The sequence below is a fragment of the Phodopus roborovskii genome, unplaced genomic scaffold (genome assembly GCF_943737965.1).
Source record: "Phodopus roborovskii unplaced genomic scaffold, PHOROB, whole genome shotgun sequence".
Taxonomy (NCBI): Eukaryota; Metazoa; Chordata; class Mammalia; order Rodentia; family Cricetidae; genus Phodopus; species Phodopus roborovskii.
Genome location: NW_026126072.1, coordinates 52,093 through 70,531, shown reverse-complemented (window position 1 = coordinate 70,531; position 18,439 = coordinate 52,093). Strand labels below are relative to the sequence as shown.

Sequence of the window (18,439 nt, the reverse complement as noted above, 5' to 3'; positions counted from 1 at the left end):
TATATTAGGGAAAAGGGACATCAAAATAGCTCTGTTTTCTTTTATGGTTGAGATTATAATATAATCACATCCTCCTTCTCTTTTTCCCCCCAAACCCTTCCATATATGCCTCCATGTTCTCTTTTAAATACATAGCCTCCTTTTTTTTAAAGGAACAAATTCCTTAATTTTCTTATTCTTGGAATCACTACCACAATTTACAGGGTAATATACCTGATGTAATGGAAAGAAAAAGAAAAAGCAACAACAGATAAAAGACCTCAGGAATGTACATCTAATTGACACTACACTGAATAAATCAATAGCTACACTTTTTGAAAACTGTGGCTATGACAGTCCTGAATAAGAAGAGTTTTCCTGTTTAAGCTGATGTAACTTTTCTGACTCTGGATTTCGTTCCTCCTGTGGCAGGTTTTTATAGTTCCTCTAATGCATTTAGGAAGTCTGTCTCAAAGTAACCTGCAGTGTTCCTGACAACTTCTTACTCTCTCTCTCCTTCTAGGAACTGTAACCATTTTCTGCTGTATTTTTTTTTTTAAATATTCTGCTTCCATATCTACTACTTCCACCACCAGATCCACAGCCACCACCATGGGGTACCTAAGCTTCTTCCACCATGACTGTCCCTTTTCATGGGTCCATAATTTGATTTCTGTTGTCCACTATAATTTCCAAAGTCATTATAGTTTCCACTACCATAGTTACTCCACCAAAATTTTATCCTTCATTGTAACCACTATATCCTCCTCCACCACCATATCCATCACCTTGGTCTACCACCATCATAGCCTCCTATACTACTGCAACCAGGAATACCACCATAGTTGCCACCATCACCTCCAAATCCATTCTATCTACCATCACCACCTCCATAACTACCTCTGCTGCCAACACCTCCACAGCCATAACCTCTTCATTCACCAGTTTCCACCATGACCAAAATTACCTCCACCACCTCCAAAGTTCCCTTCACGCCCCATAAAGTTGCTCTCTCCACCTCCACGACCTCTCTTTGATCCAGGGGACTACATTTATTGTTTAAAAAAGGGCCTTTTTCACTTCACAATTATGCCCATTAATAGTGTGGTATTTCTGAACAACAATTTTATCAACGGTGTCATGATCATCAAAAGTTACAAAAGCAAATCCTCTCTTTTTTTCACTCTGCCTATCTTCCATCACTTCTATGGTTTCAATCTTGCCATACTTTTCAAACTAGTCTCTCAGATTATATTCTTCTGTATCTTCTTCAATGCCACCAACAAAAATTTTCTTCACTGTTAATTGGGCACTAGAAACAGCTCTCTTTGGTTTCACCACATGCCCATCAACCTTGCATGGTCAAACACACATTGAAGCGTCTACCTATTTGTCACAAGAGTAGGTCACAAAACCAAAGCCCTTGGAATGTTTTGTTTTGGGGGTCTCTCATCACCACAAAGTCTATTAAGTGTGCCCCATTTCTCAAATATTCTCTTAAGCTATCATCTGTAGTTTTGAAGCTCAGAGGACCAATAAACAGCTTCCTCAACTCTTCAGATTCCTTTTGATCATGGCCCTCAATTTTTGAGACTGGACTCGCCTCTTCCAATATCCATAACCTCTTTTTCTTTCATTAATTGTTGTTGCATAAACATACACACACACACACACACACACACACACACACACACACACACACACACATCTATTCCTATCTATAACCTGATCAATCTGTTCTTATGTTTTCAGCGCTGACCATTTTGCATTGGTGTGTTCTTCCCCAAATAAGACAATTTATTTCTCTTAGTATCGTATTTCCTAGCTACAATTTAAGATGAAGTCTCTCTGCATATAAAATCCTAAAGAATCTGCTTAAAGACTGATAGATAAATTCAGTAAGTAGCAATAACAATACAAAATTCAATTTAAAATGTCATAAGATTCATCCCAATATTTTTTCTTTTATTGAAAATGGATTTTTTTTCACACAGTATATTCTAATTATAATTTCCATTCAACTTACTCCTCCCAGTTCTTCCCCACTTCTCTTTCCACTGAGATTTCTGTCTTTCTTTGAAAAACAACAGCTACAGGTAGATATGGTGGCAACAGGCAGGCTGATCACTGTGAGTTCAATGCCAGGTTGGCCTATATAGTGAGTTGTTCCAGACAGCCAGGGCTAGATACAGAGACATTTGCACACATAATAACTTCATGAAAATACCAAACCAGAAATATATATATATGTGTGTGTGTGTGTGTACATACATATTAGACCTGTACAGTTTAATAAAATAATAAAATAATGATCTGACAAAACATTATGACACAAACAACTGCTGGGCCTGAGGTCTGTCTTTATGAGTGGTTTGATTTTCCAATGATAATCCTTTGGAGAAATCTAATTTTTCATGTGGAAGTGGTTATAAATTGGAACAAAATGTAACTGTGTTTACTTGCACCAATGAAGCAAAAGGCAACCATGGGTGCTTAAGAAGGGTTAGAAGTGGGGACTCAGGTCAACTTCTCCTCTCAGTGTGGGGATCCATTCTGGCTTAGACGTTTGCAGGCCTTGTGCATGCTGCCTCAGTCTCTAAGGTAATATGAGCTTTGATCAAGTTGATTTAGAGGCCTTGTTGCCTTGTTGCTTATTATCCTCCACACCCTCTGGCTCTTACATTGTTTCTGCTTCTTCATCTGTGGAGCTCCCTGGATTCTGAGAAGAGGGATTTTTTTTTTTGAGATCTCTGAGTTAGGGTTGAAGGTTCTAAGATTTCTCATCTCTACACACTGACTCACTCCCATTTTTAACAGCTAATAAATTGAAAGATTTAGGATTAAATTTAGGTTAATGAAAGTGGAAACTGCTGTACACTGAAATAAATTAAAAGATATTATTGCAGTTTAATAAGGATCAGGATAAACAAATAGATGTTTATTCAGGAAGAAATAACTTACAACCTAGACAGATGAACACCAGCAGGTTCCACCGGATGCTCTCCTCTCCAGGTCACTTATTCCCCTGGCTCCACCCCTAATGGTCATGGTCAGTGCCACAAAAGGAGACAAAGTGAATATCCCAACACAAGATATACTAAAAAGATGGAAAGAATTCCCATGTTCTTAAAATGGAAAACGTAGCAATATTACACTGTCTTTAACGTCCAAAGTGATCTACAAATTCAACATAATACTTACCAAAATACTAAAGTTCTTAAAATTCTTATGAAATCATAGAGCTATATAAACAATTGATGTTATTTCAAGTATGCTTAGCAAAACCAGAGGAATAAAAACAGATTATTTCAAAAAATACTGCAGATACACTCTACCAATATGATGTGTATCTTGTTTACTCTTCTATCTTTGTGAAGAGACATTATGACCATGACAACTCTTATAAAAGAAAGCATTTATTTGGGGTTCACTTAAATTTTTCGAGGTGTAGTCCATTGTAGGTACTAGGTAAGTTAAAATGTTAAGATAAAAAAACAGAATAATGAAAAGAAAAACATGAATCAAAGGTGACTTGGAGTTTGGCAACTTGATTGGATAATAATAATGTGGTATTTGAAAGGAAATTTTATTGTTAAAACTGAAATTTGATTCCAAATTATTAAAGTGCTATAAATGTAGATTATTTCTGAAGTAATATCCAAGTTACAACTACTTTTTATATTCTACCAAGATATTTTATGTGAATGCATTCTTTGGTTAGAAAAAGAGACAGGTAGAAAAATCAAATAATAGAATTGCAGAAAGCAATGACAATATCAAGTATTAGGTTTTGTGTGAGATTAATTAGATGTAGAATGGTGCAAAAAAAAAGGTCATATTTTCTACACCGACTTAGTCTCATCAGTAGCATTTACAGTGACCTGAAAAAAAATGTACTTATCTCAAAAATTACCTTAGCATATGTAAAATTGTTGTCATTTTACTAGTGTAACAATATGAAAGTTCAGAGTAAAAGGCATGTTTAAAAGCCAAACAATATTAAGTAAACATAAAGAATAATTCCAGTTAACTAAATGTTTCTAGAATACTTTACAATTAATAAAGTAGTTTTAAACAAATTACTCACTGCAGTTCTTACGTGCTAATTAAAAGAATACATAATTTTGTGTTAATTGGTCACCTTTACCTACAAGTTATTTTTGAAAAAATAATCATGCTGAAACAGTTTTGCATTTTGTATTAATGAAAGTAATAAAAATTTGAAGACATTTTGGAAGATGATTTTAATCTTTATTATACCACTTCAACATGCACAAAAATAATTTTGTTTTTTATTTGGTTTGTGAAAAGGTGGATTAGCTTATACCAAAAAAAATTTTGACTGTTCATAAGTTCTTTATTTCTCCTTTAAGAGATTGCTGCCTGTGTATGTAAAGATAACCAGCTAGAAAGCAAACCATATATGTACAACATTATCTTAATATCAAATAAAAACACCCATTTAATATTTTGGAGTATTATTCAAAATGTTAGCATTATTTTATTCTAACATTGACTAAAATCAACTCCAAACACTATTTTTAATAGCTTAGTCAAAGAAATAGATGTCGTTTGCAGTTTATTAGTAGAAGTCTGTGAAGAGGCAGCAGGGCATATCACTTAGAGGGATTTGGAAGTTTAATGCCTGACTTTGGATCTCTCCCTCCATGTAAAGATTGCCCCTGGGTCTTTAGACATGTTATTACACTTCTTTGTATCTTGGATAATTCACCTGTTGAGCAGAGGTACTAATAGATATGTCAAAATTTTATATGTGTATTTTATATGAGTACATTTTAAATTTATGACTATAAAATGCTTATAATAGAGATTGTTATGAGTCCTTTGATGATTACATTGAATTCTCAGATTTTACAGGCAGTAATACTTAGATTTTTAAAAAGTTTGACTTGTCAGCTTATTGGATAGAGTGAATAATTGAGAATATTGTTGTCCTTCATTTAGGAGGACTTAAAATATGAAGAGTGTCCTTCTTAGACTACAGAAGGATGTTGGACATTAGATTCCCCCAAGGGGAAAAAACCTAAATAATGTATGTCTTTAAAATAATAATTCAGCAACTGTTTCTCTGTTAATGAACAAATAAAAAGAGAAAACTGATTAGACTCTTTTTTCCCTGATACTAGGGGTCAAAAAGACTGATTTCTAGGATCTCCATAATCCTCCAGGCATATGAAATTGCTGGAATTACAGAACAAGATCTGAATCTCAGTATGTATAAAACCTGGAAAAATTTTAGATGAAAATAAGGCTTTCCTTTACTTCTCAATTCAAGGATACATGAACACTACACAAACACCAATGTGTTTCCATCTGTCATTATACTTCTTTCTGATTTTCAAAATTTAATTACCTAATGCCACAACATTCTTCTATTGAGCCAAATCAGTGTCTGGCTAAGGAAAGCAAGTCAAATTGTTCCTCTCATGTCAGTTTTAAACTAGGCATAGGGTGGTTATCTAGTGGATAAGAAAAACATCCTAAACATAAAATTTAAGTGTCTACAAGGAAGATACAAATTATCCCTCTTTACTGATCCAAAATGTCTGTGATAGTATTTACAAACTGCACCATTACACTCTGTCCAGCTCTCTGTACTTTAAGCTGAAGAAACAGCTTGTACAGTGTTTATTCTGAGATGCACATTAACCCAGCAAGATCTTGTACTCCTTGCTTCTCTCACACTGCTACCTGTTTCACCCTTAGCATTGCAAGAATCATTATCATTTCATTTAGGAAGATCATTTCGTTGCTTAGTTTCCTCTGCATAGCAACCAGTTTTACAGAGTTTAATCTGAACATTAAATATAAAATTCCTTTTAAGGGATGGAAAACGGTTGTACGGAGGAGGATGTTCTGAGGCTTCTTTTGTATTAACGAAACCAGTATCGCAAAGGAGCTTATGTTAATAACCTATTTATGCTGCTAGGAAGGAACATGTAGAACTGTGTCCCTATTTCCATCTATTTATGAACAAATATTTCATTTTATTAACGATGTTTTAAAATGTGCATCATTTGCTACAAGTCTGACAAATGAAGAAATCAGCTCTGGCCATTCTATGGAGACTTCCCAGTCAAGAAAGTACTTAAGTCTACTTTATTATAAATTTCCCAAGCAAAATAATGTGTTGCTTTTTATTATATTTTCTCTTGAGTGATCCTTATAGCTTAGCGTTAACTTTGTACCACTAATTTTAATTTGCTATTTTTTTCAGATGCTATCATATCAAATATACAGAACATTGGGAATATAAACACACCCAGGAAGTTGTTATTTCTTGGTAAAAGATAAAATCGTTTTAAGTATCATAAGGTTTTTTAAAGGTCCTATAAAGAATTTTAACAGGCTTACAAGAACAATATGTATTTCTATTTTAAACCATTGTACATATGATGAACAAAATATTAAAAGACCATTAGTATTTTTCTTTTATATTAACAAAAGTGAAAATCACAATGAAGTTGCAACTTTCAGATCATCAGCTAGGAAAACTTCTTGGAAATTATCAGGAGCACAACAAAGATCAGAGAAAAGGTTGCCCTTTAAATGATAAGGGCAAGTTCATAATACATGATTCCCAAAAGTAAATGGATTGTAGTATTGTTTTTAATCTCTGTCTTTACAGAGAAGAAAGAAAAACAACTATAAACTATAAGAGACAACTCAAAGCACAGGCAAAAAGAAAGGCAGAGACACAAAAGTCAAGGAGAAAATATTTTGATATGTTGAATAAAGGAAAATGAACTGTAATCAATCTATACCAACTTTAAGAAAATAACCAAGTACTTGCAGATACAATTTGCATATCTGCAAAAATGTTAGGGGAAAATTCATGAAATTAACTAGATAGAAAAAAAGGCAAATATTTTTGGTCAAGGTCATCAAAATGAAATTGTACCAAATTGATTAGGGACAAAGGAAGGTTATTTTATTTATGTATAGAAATTCATGATTAACACAAATTTTAGAATCAAATGTGATATCCTTTTTTAGAAAAGAATGAACTTTCTATGTACTATCTTTGCTGCTAGCTTAAGTAATTTTGTGGATGTTTGATTTTAATTTAGTTTTAGATTGTGTACATCTGCCATATAAGCACTGACCTAAGTGAATCTTTAGGTTATTATTAGTGGCTGCTGTACTGATAGTTTTGCATGCATTATTTATGTTCATTCATCAAGGAAGCTTTTGGCTTCCTATTATGTGCAGGCTCTCACACTAGCAACTGACAGTCAGGAAAGGACCTCATAAATGTTCTGTCTTCGAGTTTCGTAAAATGTTGTTAATGAAAGGATACATAAGTAATCCAATTGCAATACCCACAAATCCACACAAAAGTGAGTAGAAACAAGACAATCTGAAATATTGATCGCAAAAGAAGGTATAGAGAAGTTTTGATATCTCATGTATGATGTTCATGATGATTCAGAAAGTTTGTTCAATAAGCTAATCCAGTATTTCACTATAATTTATGTGGAGGAAGATATGTGATTTATGTGCCCTAGTGCAAATGTGGCAATTTTTTATATACAACCATATCATTTCATGTTGAGTTACAAAATTTTAATTTCTCTTTATATGCATATTATTTGCAATAATATGGAATAAATTATCTAGGGATTCTGTCCATATAACTTTAAAACCATATGAGAAAATGATGGAAACCAATTAGAAAAACAGCATTGTATCTTAGGTACTCCAATACCATTTTTTTGCAGTCTTCAATAAATGAATATACATGTGGACAGCAGAAAACTAATTGCAGCCATTAAAGATAGTTTTTGAACTTTTAAAAAACATTGCAAATACAGGTGCATTTTGCAGGACTTTTTTTTTTGTAAAAAAAAAAAAAAAAAACTGTATTCATTTCTAATTTCACCAGAAAAACAGAACATCACTAATTTCAACAACAAATACAAAAATAAAATGAAACCATTCCAACAAGATGTGACTGTAATGACACTTGTCTCATTTTCAGATGTGCCATATAAATGATTATCAGGGAAAATTTGCAGGACCACCTCCTAAATAGTATAGATTGTGGTAGTCACCTCACTGGGATAAGTGGTATCCTCCTAAAGCTGCTATTCTGAAGGTGGCAGTGCTCATTTGCATGTCAGAAATCAGCTTTACCTCTTTATAATCACATCTTTTATATGTGCCATTTATACACACATCCATAAATATACACAGTCATGCACATCATTTACATATTCAAGGTTAGCATTGTAAGTATTTACCACATGCCTCATGGAATATGGATTTGAATGTGTTCAGTAATGTTCAGTTCAGTTAGTTGTTTTAAGCTTAAGGCTGTGTATGAAGACACTACCACCCTGGTGCCGTGCTGTCGCATAAATATTCTCTCTTACCTCTGAAGTTTTCCTCATCTACAGCAGCAGTGCTAGGGGTCAAACTCACAAAGGTGCTGTCCCTCAATTGCAGCAAACACCGCCATGTGTTGTATGTTTGATGAATTAAAAGGATGCTGCCAACTTAATTACACTGTAACCCTTCAATAAAGGAAGGGCAGAGCTGATTAACTAGTGAATAATTGGGGGCTGATTGATGGCTCTCTCCCTCACTGCTGAAGGCTGTATATATAATTATTTTGCCTTTGGGCCTAATTTTGCCACTGTTAGCTTCCACTTTTGCCATCAGTTGTAATTTATAGTTGAGGCCTGAAGCCTTAAAAAAAAGGATAGAAAATGAAATAGCTCTGATCCCTAGATATGTCACCTGCAAAAGGCCAGCGGGCAGCCTTGAACATCAACACTTGCAGTCATTTGACAGAATTAACACTCCATGCTTAGCTAGAAAATAATATTGTAATTTGCTAATAATCATAATATCAGATTTTTTCAGCTCAAAATCATACTGTATCACTGAGTGCTTTTGAATATACTTTATTACAAGCTTGTAAGTTTAACAATGTTAATGTTTGTTTCCTATCAAAGATTCATGCTTTTAGTGCACTAACAAAATCTGTAAATATTCCCCTTTAAAGGCAACATCATATACTTTCTTCAAAGAATATTCTTAAAATTAATTCTTTTTTTTAACATACCCATCAAGTGAGTACTGGAACTGTTAATATGGTTTCAGAAAAACAGAGTATATAATAAATACCACAGACTACACAGCTGTGTGTGTGTGTGTGTGTGTGTGTGTGTGTGTGTGTGTGTGTGTGTGAGTGTGTGTGTGTAGATGTATATGCTATTCACAATAACCTGGATATAGCCAAGCCTCAACTTCAGATATTATGTACAATATTTATCTTGTAGCAGTAATGAAAAATAAACTGTGGAAAATAAAGCAAATTAATTACAATAGAGGATCTGCTCTGCATCATGGTCTAAGATATATTTTTTTTAAACTAGTTCCTTATGTTAAGGTTAACAAACATTTTAATGATTGCTCCTCTCTAAACCATGCTAAAATAATGAAAGTGACTTTTCAAATATTTTTCTTCAATGGTAACATCTTGGATGCAGACAATACTGCATGCTCACAGCCTCTCACTTCTAATCCAAAGTATACAAAATTTGTTTCCCACATTTCCTTTGTTATTTTTTTCCTTCCTGAGAGCTCCCTAGCTTATGAATCACAGGATGATTTGAAGAACCTTTCAGTCAAAGCTCAATAGTGTGCCAGTGGGCACAGGCCAGAAGAAAAAAAATAAAGATTGATATTTGCCCTCTCTTCTTATCTGCACTTGATTTATAAGTCACTGTGAGTATGCAGGAGAAATAAAGGCAAAGACCTTGATGCTTCCCCATGGAGAATATTCACCGTTTGGATTGAAGGCATGAAAGAGGGGAAATTAATGGTAAGCTGTTCATCTGTCACTACTGCCAGCCTGATGGCTTTGCAGAGAAGGCGAGGACTATATGACATGCCCTCCAGTGAAGGGCAAGTCTGTCCGCTGTTCTCCTATTATAAACACACTGCTCTAGGTTTCAGAGGGATTTAAATTTAAAATAAGACCATCCTTTAGATAGATGAACATTTACACTAAAATACCTTACTATTTTTAAATATTAACTTCTAGAATTCTGCTTGTTTTAGGATACAGGAATATTTTCCATTTCCCTCTCTTCCTCTCATTTCTTCTCTCCTTTTTCTTTTTTTCTTTTCTTTTAAGTGTAAGTCAAACCTTCTGCTTGACAATGTGACTGAACCTTTTTACATCTGGCTGCATTCTTCCCCCGCTGTCACATTGCAATGAAATGTAAATAGGCCCTGAAGATTAGGCACATGAAAAGTAGGAAGGCCTTGGTTTAATTTCACTGTGCAAAATGCAGAAAGTGACTGCAAACTAGAAATGATAAGGTGGAGTCTTTACTTCTATTGGAGTTTACAATGAAAATATTATGAAGTACACAGTTGACAAGAAAGAAACATCATAAAAATGTTTTATCTTCTTTGGAAGTTCTCAGAAGCTGTGTATTCTTATTATGAAATGAATAATGATGCTAAGGACCTGATATATTGACAGAATACTATGTACTTTAATGGGGAAAAGAGTTCATGAATAGATGACTAATATTAAACTTTCACATTTCTCATTCAACTTCCCTATGTAAGTAAAAGCTTCATATTTTCTTGTGACAGAAAGGAAGTTTTATGTACATTACTAATTTTGCAATTGAGATTCCCAGACTGAGGTGAACATTTTTTGTAGGAAACAATGTAAAAATTAAAAATAAGATATGGATGTTTTAAGTAGAGAACAAAACAAATTAGTAAGAAAATTTATAGTATTTATGTGTTATTTAAAGAAACTTTTCAATCCAGAAAGAAAAAATAATTTATCTGAAGTAGGATTTTAGTTAAGAAAACTACAATCCAGAAAGAAAAGATACTGTATCTTTGCCACAAATGCATAAAAGAATATTTATAACAAAAATATTAAAATATGTTTATTAAACCAGGCACCAAAATATTATATTTTAAATATAAAAAACTACTTTCTGTATTTTAATATACAAAGATGCATGGTATCATGTCTGTTTCTCTGAGGCATGTACATTCTAGTAGCATAGTAGACTAGAACAAATAGTTGAATAACTACATTAATAAGAAATAGTAACTTTTATAAAATTTATAAAATTCATATCAAACACTTAAAAATTCAACAGATCCAAAAATGGTTCCAAAAAATAAATTCTTCTTATACAAGTATATGATGAGCAAACTGAAAATTTTGGTGGATTTAGATATAAGTAATGGGAAATATACATTTATTTTCACAAGAATAACACAGATACAGAGTTGTTCAAAAAATAGCTAGAAACAAAATTTAACCAAATTAGGAGAATGATAAAGGAGAACACTATAAGATAAAAGGGAAGGCAAGTGTGTTTTACAGAAGTTAAAGGTTTTAATTCCATGAAAATAATATGACATTATTGAGTAAGATGAAGATTGCACAAGCATTTTAGAACAAAAGTAAATATAGCACCTTTCATCACTATGAAAGATAGCCAGTGGGGCTGAAGATTTCAAGGTAATACTAGCTTGAACACATTCTATAATTCAACTATGTGGTGACTTTGACATAATGTAGTGCTATCATGTTCTAAATGACAACCAAGAACCAGAATTTTTCATCTTTGTATACGTCTGAAAAAGTAGTTAATCAAAGTTTTGAACACTGAGAGTTACAATAACAAAAGGCCACGCAAGTCATAATAGTGGCATGATTGTCATGGGAGTAACCAACACTGTTTGTTAGCTATAAAATCCACTCCTTAACATGAAAACTTTGCCTGCATTGTTATCAAAAACAAAAAACTATAACTAAGAAGCCATAAACCATAAGTGAGAACCACCTACTACTATTCTGCTAAATAGATATAGTATTAAATAAATTCTAGATTGGTACATATTTCAACCTTCATCCAAGAAGCTTCTTTCTATATTAGATACTAATTTACATAGAGACCCATAACTGGTCAAAAGAATAAGAGACTATGGAATGTTCAACTCTAAATGGGTCATCTACATCACCATTCTCCTTTTATGGCTCAGGTATCATTGTGGAGAGACAATAGAATGGTTGTAAGAGCCACAGGTGATGGATGAGTAAAAAGAAACAGTGTTTTCTAGACATATCCGGGAAGTTGCACAATAAACTCATAGTGATTTTTACAGATGTTCAAGGCCTGTACAAGCTCAAGCCAGAACCAAAACCCAGGAAAGAGAGAGGACACAGGTAGGAATTCTCACTTCCTGATAAGGAGCTATTTGCAAGTGATTACTTCTGAGAAAGGTAATATCAGTTTTCATTAAGGCTCTGGCTACTTGTAGGTTGACCATATTTCAGTGGAAGGCCCACATTCAAACATATATGAACAAAACAAGTGGGACTTGAAGTGATTTTAAAAATTGAAAAGAAGACGATGAAATATTGGGTGAATAGGCAAGTAGAGGGTATCTGGGAGAAATTGGGAGACAGTGGTAAAAGTATCAAAATAATTTCTATAAAATAATTAGAAAACTGAGAAATGAAAAAAATGTAAAAATGATAAAAAGGTGTTATTTTCTTAGACTTACTTAGTGGCATGCAATGGCATATAATAAAGATACAGACATATGTCAAGACATTTTGAACTTAATTTTGTTTATGGATATAACTGGCAATAATTATCTGAAAAAAGTAAGGAGCAAGAAGAATGGGCTCGTTTAGATGGAGGATAAATCCACAGAGATTTCTAAAGCAGAACAGTGACTTGCAGTATTGAGCTTTGATGATAAAAGTGTGGTAATACGCATAAAAAAGGGAAAAATAACAGGAGTAAATATTTTAGAAGGTATCTAAAATTCAGGAATGGTTAAGAGAATCTGAGATTAGGTATTCATCTTTAGGAGTTATCCTAGTTACTGTTCTACTGGGGTGAAAAGACATTATGACCAAGGAAACTCTTATAACAGACAGCATTTAATGTAGGGCTAGCTTAGTTTCAGAGAGTAAGTCCATTACCATCATTGCCAGAAGCAGACAAACAGAAGCTGAGAGCTTTCCATACTGATCCATAGATAGCAGGAAGCAAAAAAGAAATATTAAACATGGCATGTTTTTTTTTTTTTTGAAAACTCAAAGTACACTCTTAGTGAAACACTACCTACAATAAGGCCACATCTTCTCCAACTAGACCACACATCCTAATTATTCCCAAGTCATCAACTGAGGACTAAGCCTGCAAATATATGAGTTCATAAGGACCATTTTCATCCACCCCATCAAAAGAATCCGGATGTAACACAAATTGAATAATCACATCATTACTTTTATAAAAAAAATTCTAATTCTATTTATTAATTTTTATCTCAGTTCTCTCTCCCTCCCTCCCTTCCTCCCTCCCCCTGCCCTTTTACCCTCTCTGCCCCCTCACATGAACCCTGACCACCCTCCCCTCCCATCCCCCACCCGATGTTAGGCAATGCCATCCAGATTGGGTCATGTAGATCTGTCAGGTCATTTGAAGTAGGGACTAGGAATTCCCTCCTGTCTCTAGGTTAAGGCAGTATCCCTCCATGGGGGATATGTTTATTCACAAGGTCCTTTTATACACCAGGGATTTACCCTGGTTCCCTGTCTGAGGTCCCTTAGACTGCTCAGTTTTATTGTCTGAGACCCATATTCAGGGGCCCTGAGTCAGTCCAATGCTGGCTTCCCAGCTATCAGCCTGGGGTCCCATTAGCTCCTCCTTGTTAAGGTCAGCTGTCTCTGTGTTTCTGCAACCTAGTCTTGTCCTCCCTGTCTACATCTGGATTCTAGTTCGACTCAGTGTTTAGGAATGGGTGTTTGTTTCTGTTTCCAACAGGTATTAGATGAAGGCTCCATGGATAAGGTACTTGTTGCTCTCACTATCCAGGAAGGGCATTTATGGTAGCCTTTCCATGGTTGCTCACATTGTTAGTTGGCAATAGTCTTGTAGGTTTCTAGACCTTTCTTAAGGTTCAGTTTTCTCTTCAAACCAATATTGGCTTCTTCTTTTATGTTCTCTCTCTCTCTCTCTCTCTCTCTCTCTCTCTCTCTCTCTCTCTCTCTCCTGTCTTCTATTCATACCTGACTCAATCTTCCTAGTCACACGTATTTTCCTCTCCTCCCCCTCTCTTTCTCTTACTTCTCTCTCCATTCACTGTCTCCGCACTTCCCCTGTGCTCTGGGGAACTTGTCCCTTCCCCCTTCTGTGAGGGAGTGACTTTATATGCATCTCATAGAGTACAACTTGCATCCTAGTTCCTCTGGTGGTGTGAATTATAGGCTGGTGATCCTCTGCTCTAGGTCTAAAATCCATATATGAGCAAATACATACCATGTTCCTCTTTTTGTGACTGGGTTACCTCATTCAGGATGGTTTCTTCAAGTTCCATCCACTTGCCTGTGAATTTCAAGATTCCTGTAGTGAGATAGTCCGTCTGTGTCACTGACCACGCCCATTGGGGGTGGAGCCATGGGCGGAGTGACCTGTGGAAGGAGGTCAGAGGGGAGCGAGGAAAGGCTCTCTTTCTGGCGTGACTCGGACAGGAGAGGATCGGATTGAATTTCCTGGTGTTCATCTGTCTAGGTTGTAAGTTATTTCTCCCTGAATAAACATCTATTCGGCCTATTTGTTTATCCTGATCCTTATTTAACCGCGATAGATTCCATTATTTTTTTTCTTCAGAGTAGCATTCCATTGTATAGATGTGCCATGTCTTTTTTATCCATTCTTCAATTGAGGGACATCTATGTTGCTTCCAGGTTCTTGCTATTAGAAATAATGCTGCTATGTTATGGGAGATGTGATTCTGTAAATATGTTTCTCAACTGGTTAATGAATAAAGCACTATTGGCCAATAGGAAAGCAAGATAGGAGGGACTAGGAGACAAGGAGGACTGGAGGAAGTAGGAAAGAGGAGTCAAGATGGAGAGTCTGGAGAAAGCAGAACCGCCCGCTGCCTCTCCCTGGTAAGACCACTTGGAAATACATAGAAATGGGTTAATAATTAAGACAGAGCTAGCTAATAAAAAAACAGTACCTGGCCAACAGCATTATATCAAATACAGAGTCTCAGTGTGTTAATTGCAGCTGGCGTGGTGGCAGGACAAGCCCAGGTGGCAGGGAGAAAAACCCTACTACTTACAGCTATGAACATATTTGAGCAGATGTCTTTGTGGCATGAATGTGGATCATTTGGGTATATGCCTAAGAGGGGGATTGCTGGGTCGTGTGGTAAACTAATTCCCATTTTCCTGAGGAACCGCCATACTGATATCCAAAATGGCTGTATGAGTTTGCACTCCCACTTTTAACATTTAAAAGAAACTCTAGAAATACACATACAGTTTATGGTACTGTATATTACAGACAACTATAGAAAATAGCTACATTGGAACCTTTGGGGCATCCCTTCCTGCAATATTGACAAATTAACCCCTTTGTCAAAAATCTCCATAGGTTTCTTAAACTGCTGATCTCTCCTGAAACTTAACTTTATTTGAAATATTTGAATGTATAATGAATTTCTCCAGGAGGAATCTATTACTTCTTTGGTGTTTTTAAAGTTTTATTTAAAAAAAAAAACTTATCAGTTTCTGATGATGACTGTTCATGTGCCTCTATGTACCTATGCCACCCCTCTCTCTGTGTAGGTGGTGTGTGTGTGTGTGTGTGTGTGTGTGTGTGTGTGTGTGTGTGTGTGTGTGAGTGTGTGTGCCTGCCAGAGAGAATTAGGAAGGAATGAAGCTAGGGATAGGGAGATGCTTTGGAAGAGAAGGAAGAAAAAAGTGAAGGAGTGCAAAATAAAAATACATATTACTGTGAAGACATGGCCAGAAATGAAACTGTTTGGGACACATACTTTCTAGTACAGTGTTCTTCTGGAGAATACTTTGTTAGCTATTAAGAAAATGCTTGACATAACAGGCATATAAAGTGGTATGGCTTATTTAGAGGTTTATGAGCTGATTGTGTTGTAGTTTGCATTTTGTCAGAAGGTACTGCTTCCTATATGTAGTGCATGGCAAGACAAAAATATACATATTATGATCACAAAAACATATTTACTGCATCTACATTTATAAGGAGACTCCAAGTTGTAGCAACTCAGTCTCCCATAAACACATGTACCTAATGGCTTAAAACATACTACCAAACTCTACATTGTCAATGATATAACAGATTCCAATAACATCAAGATAGAAAAAGATAGACATTTTGTTATGAGGAGTTTTCGAAAGCCTGGTCTCACAGCAATGTCAGTCCCAAATAACACACAGAGACAATGTAGTATGAAACTGTTGGCCAATGGCTAGAAATTCTTATTGGATACCTGTCTTAAATGTTAACCCTTTTCTATCAAACTGTTTCCATGTGGTTTTATATTACCAGAGAGAGGGTTCTGACCTCTTCTCTTGGTCTTACATTTTGATTCTGACTTCCTTCTACTACATCTCCCAGAATCTACCTTGTCCTCTATTCCCACCTATTTTGCTTTCCTATTGGCCAACTGGGTTTTTATTCATTAACCAATAAGAGAAACATATATACGGAATAACATCCCCCAATGTCTCCTTTTTTTCTGTAAAAAATAAAAGGGTTTTAACTTTAACATAGTAAAATATATAACAAGACAATTATCTAATAAGAATGATTGTTAACAATATTTAATCCATCAACATTTAGGAAGATTTAAAGAACATATTCCATCATATATCCTATCTTTGTGAGTCTAAAGTCCTATATGTAAATTATCTTTAATCCTGAGAAAAACTATAACCATAACTGTCTTCAACTCCATCAAAGACCACAGAAGGATAGTACATAAAGTCTACAAATGACAGAGAAGAAGACTCCTCAGCAAAGCAGGAAACTTTAAACTGTCCACCTGTATTGGCTGTTTTTCAGTCACTTTTCTCTATGTTCTGCAGAATGTCTTCAGACTCTACCATGTAGCAGAAACCCTGTAGCAATGTCCATCGTGTTTCAGCAGTCACTTTTCTGAGGGTCCTGCATGTGCAGTTTATACACCATAAAGTCAAGCAGTCCAGACAAGAGCAGTTTCTTGCCCAAATTGCTAGTCCTGCCATATTGGAAGCAAACTCCATAAAGAGTTTCTTCGATGTCTATCTTGCTTTCTGACATAGGTGGTGTTGCCATGAGCAGTTATGCCTCACTGTTAAGAAAAATTCTAAACCATTTTAAATGTCATATTCTGTAGGTTTTTGAAAGGTTTGAAGAATATTTACCCATCTCTGTATATCTAGAAGACTTACTTAACTATACGTTTTGACTATTATAGGTAATTATCTATAATCTGTACTAAATTTTACATTACATTTTTTAATGAGCTATATAAACACAATACCTAAACAAAAGGAGAAATATACATATCACAACATTGACCTTAAATTTTTATCAATAATTAAAAATCCATTCCACAACAAAGTATTCATATCTATACCATAATCCCCTGCTTACCATTAAAGAGATTGGTTGTGGTCATTAACCATTTATAATCAACCCCTTAATTGAAAACAAATATTTATAGATAATATTTGGGAATTTGGGCATTGTTCTTTCCAAACTGCTTCAAATTTTTAGGGGTCACTGTCTTAGGGATCCTAAATAGACACAGAAATCCTGGCTGCAGTGGTCTGCAATACTACCTTGTCCCATCTGTTTTGAATGTTGGAATACCTGGAACACTGCTTCAGGAGGTCTTGCTTGATCAAACCATGTTAGTCTGGGAGGAATCCATAGCTTTTCATTTTTTGTGGAAATGAGAATAGAAATAATTTTCCCAGTAACCTGTCCTTAGACATAAATTATGAAGTCAAAACATTTATTATTTTTTCTTATATAACATAGTTCCATCTCGCTTCCATCCCCCGATTCCCCTCCCATCCCATTCCCCATCCACTTTACACAGAGAGTGAGGACTTCCAGGAGGAACCATCAAAATCTGCCAACTCATTTGGAGTAGGGCCTAGGCCCTCCCTCCTGTCTCTAAGTTAAGGGAACATTCCTCTATGGGAAATAGGCTCCCAAAGACCTTTCATGAACCAGGGACACATCCTGATTCCACTGTCAGAGGTTCCTTAGACTGACCAGGCCATCTAACTTAGACACACATTCAGAGGTTCTGGGTCGGTCCAATCCTGTTTTCCAATGGCCAGAGAAAGGCTCAGCCATTAAAGGCTAGGTTCACAATGAAAAATACAAGCAGTCAAAGCATTTTTAAAATATATAAATGGGATTAATTGTTGTTCCTTCCATATAATTGAGCAATTCAAAGACAACACAATAGCATACATTTTCCAGACTCATTGTATATTTTCCATTTTTATGTGGCTATTTTATTACTCTATTTCTGTTACTTCTATTTTTTCATTTAATGATATAGGGTTTCTCTGTGTAACTTTGACTGCCCTGGAATTCTCTCT

The 18,439-nt window shown here is 35.1% G+C and overlaps 1 pseudogene; it reads right to left on the bottom strand.

The window, feature by feature from the left end:
- Nucleotides 1-498: 498 nt before the first annotated feature.
- LOC127218385 (heterogeneous nuclear ribonucleoprotein A3-like) overlaps nucleotides 499-18,439 on the bottom strand; it is a 57,173-nt pseudogene continuing 39,232 nt past the window's right edge.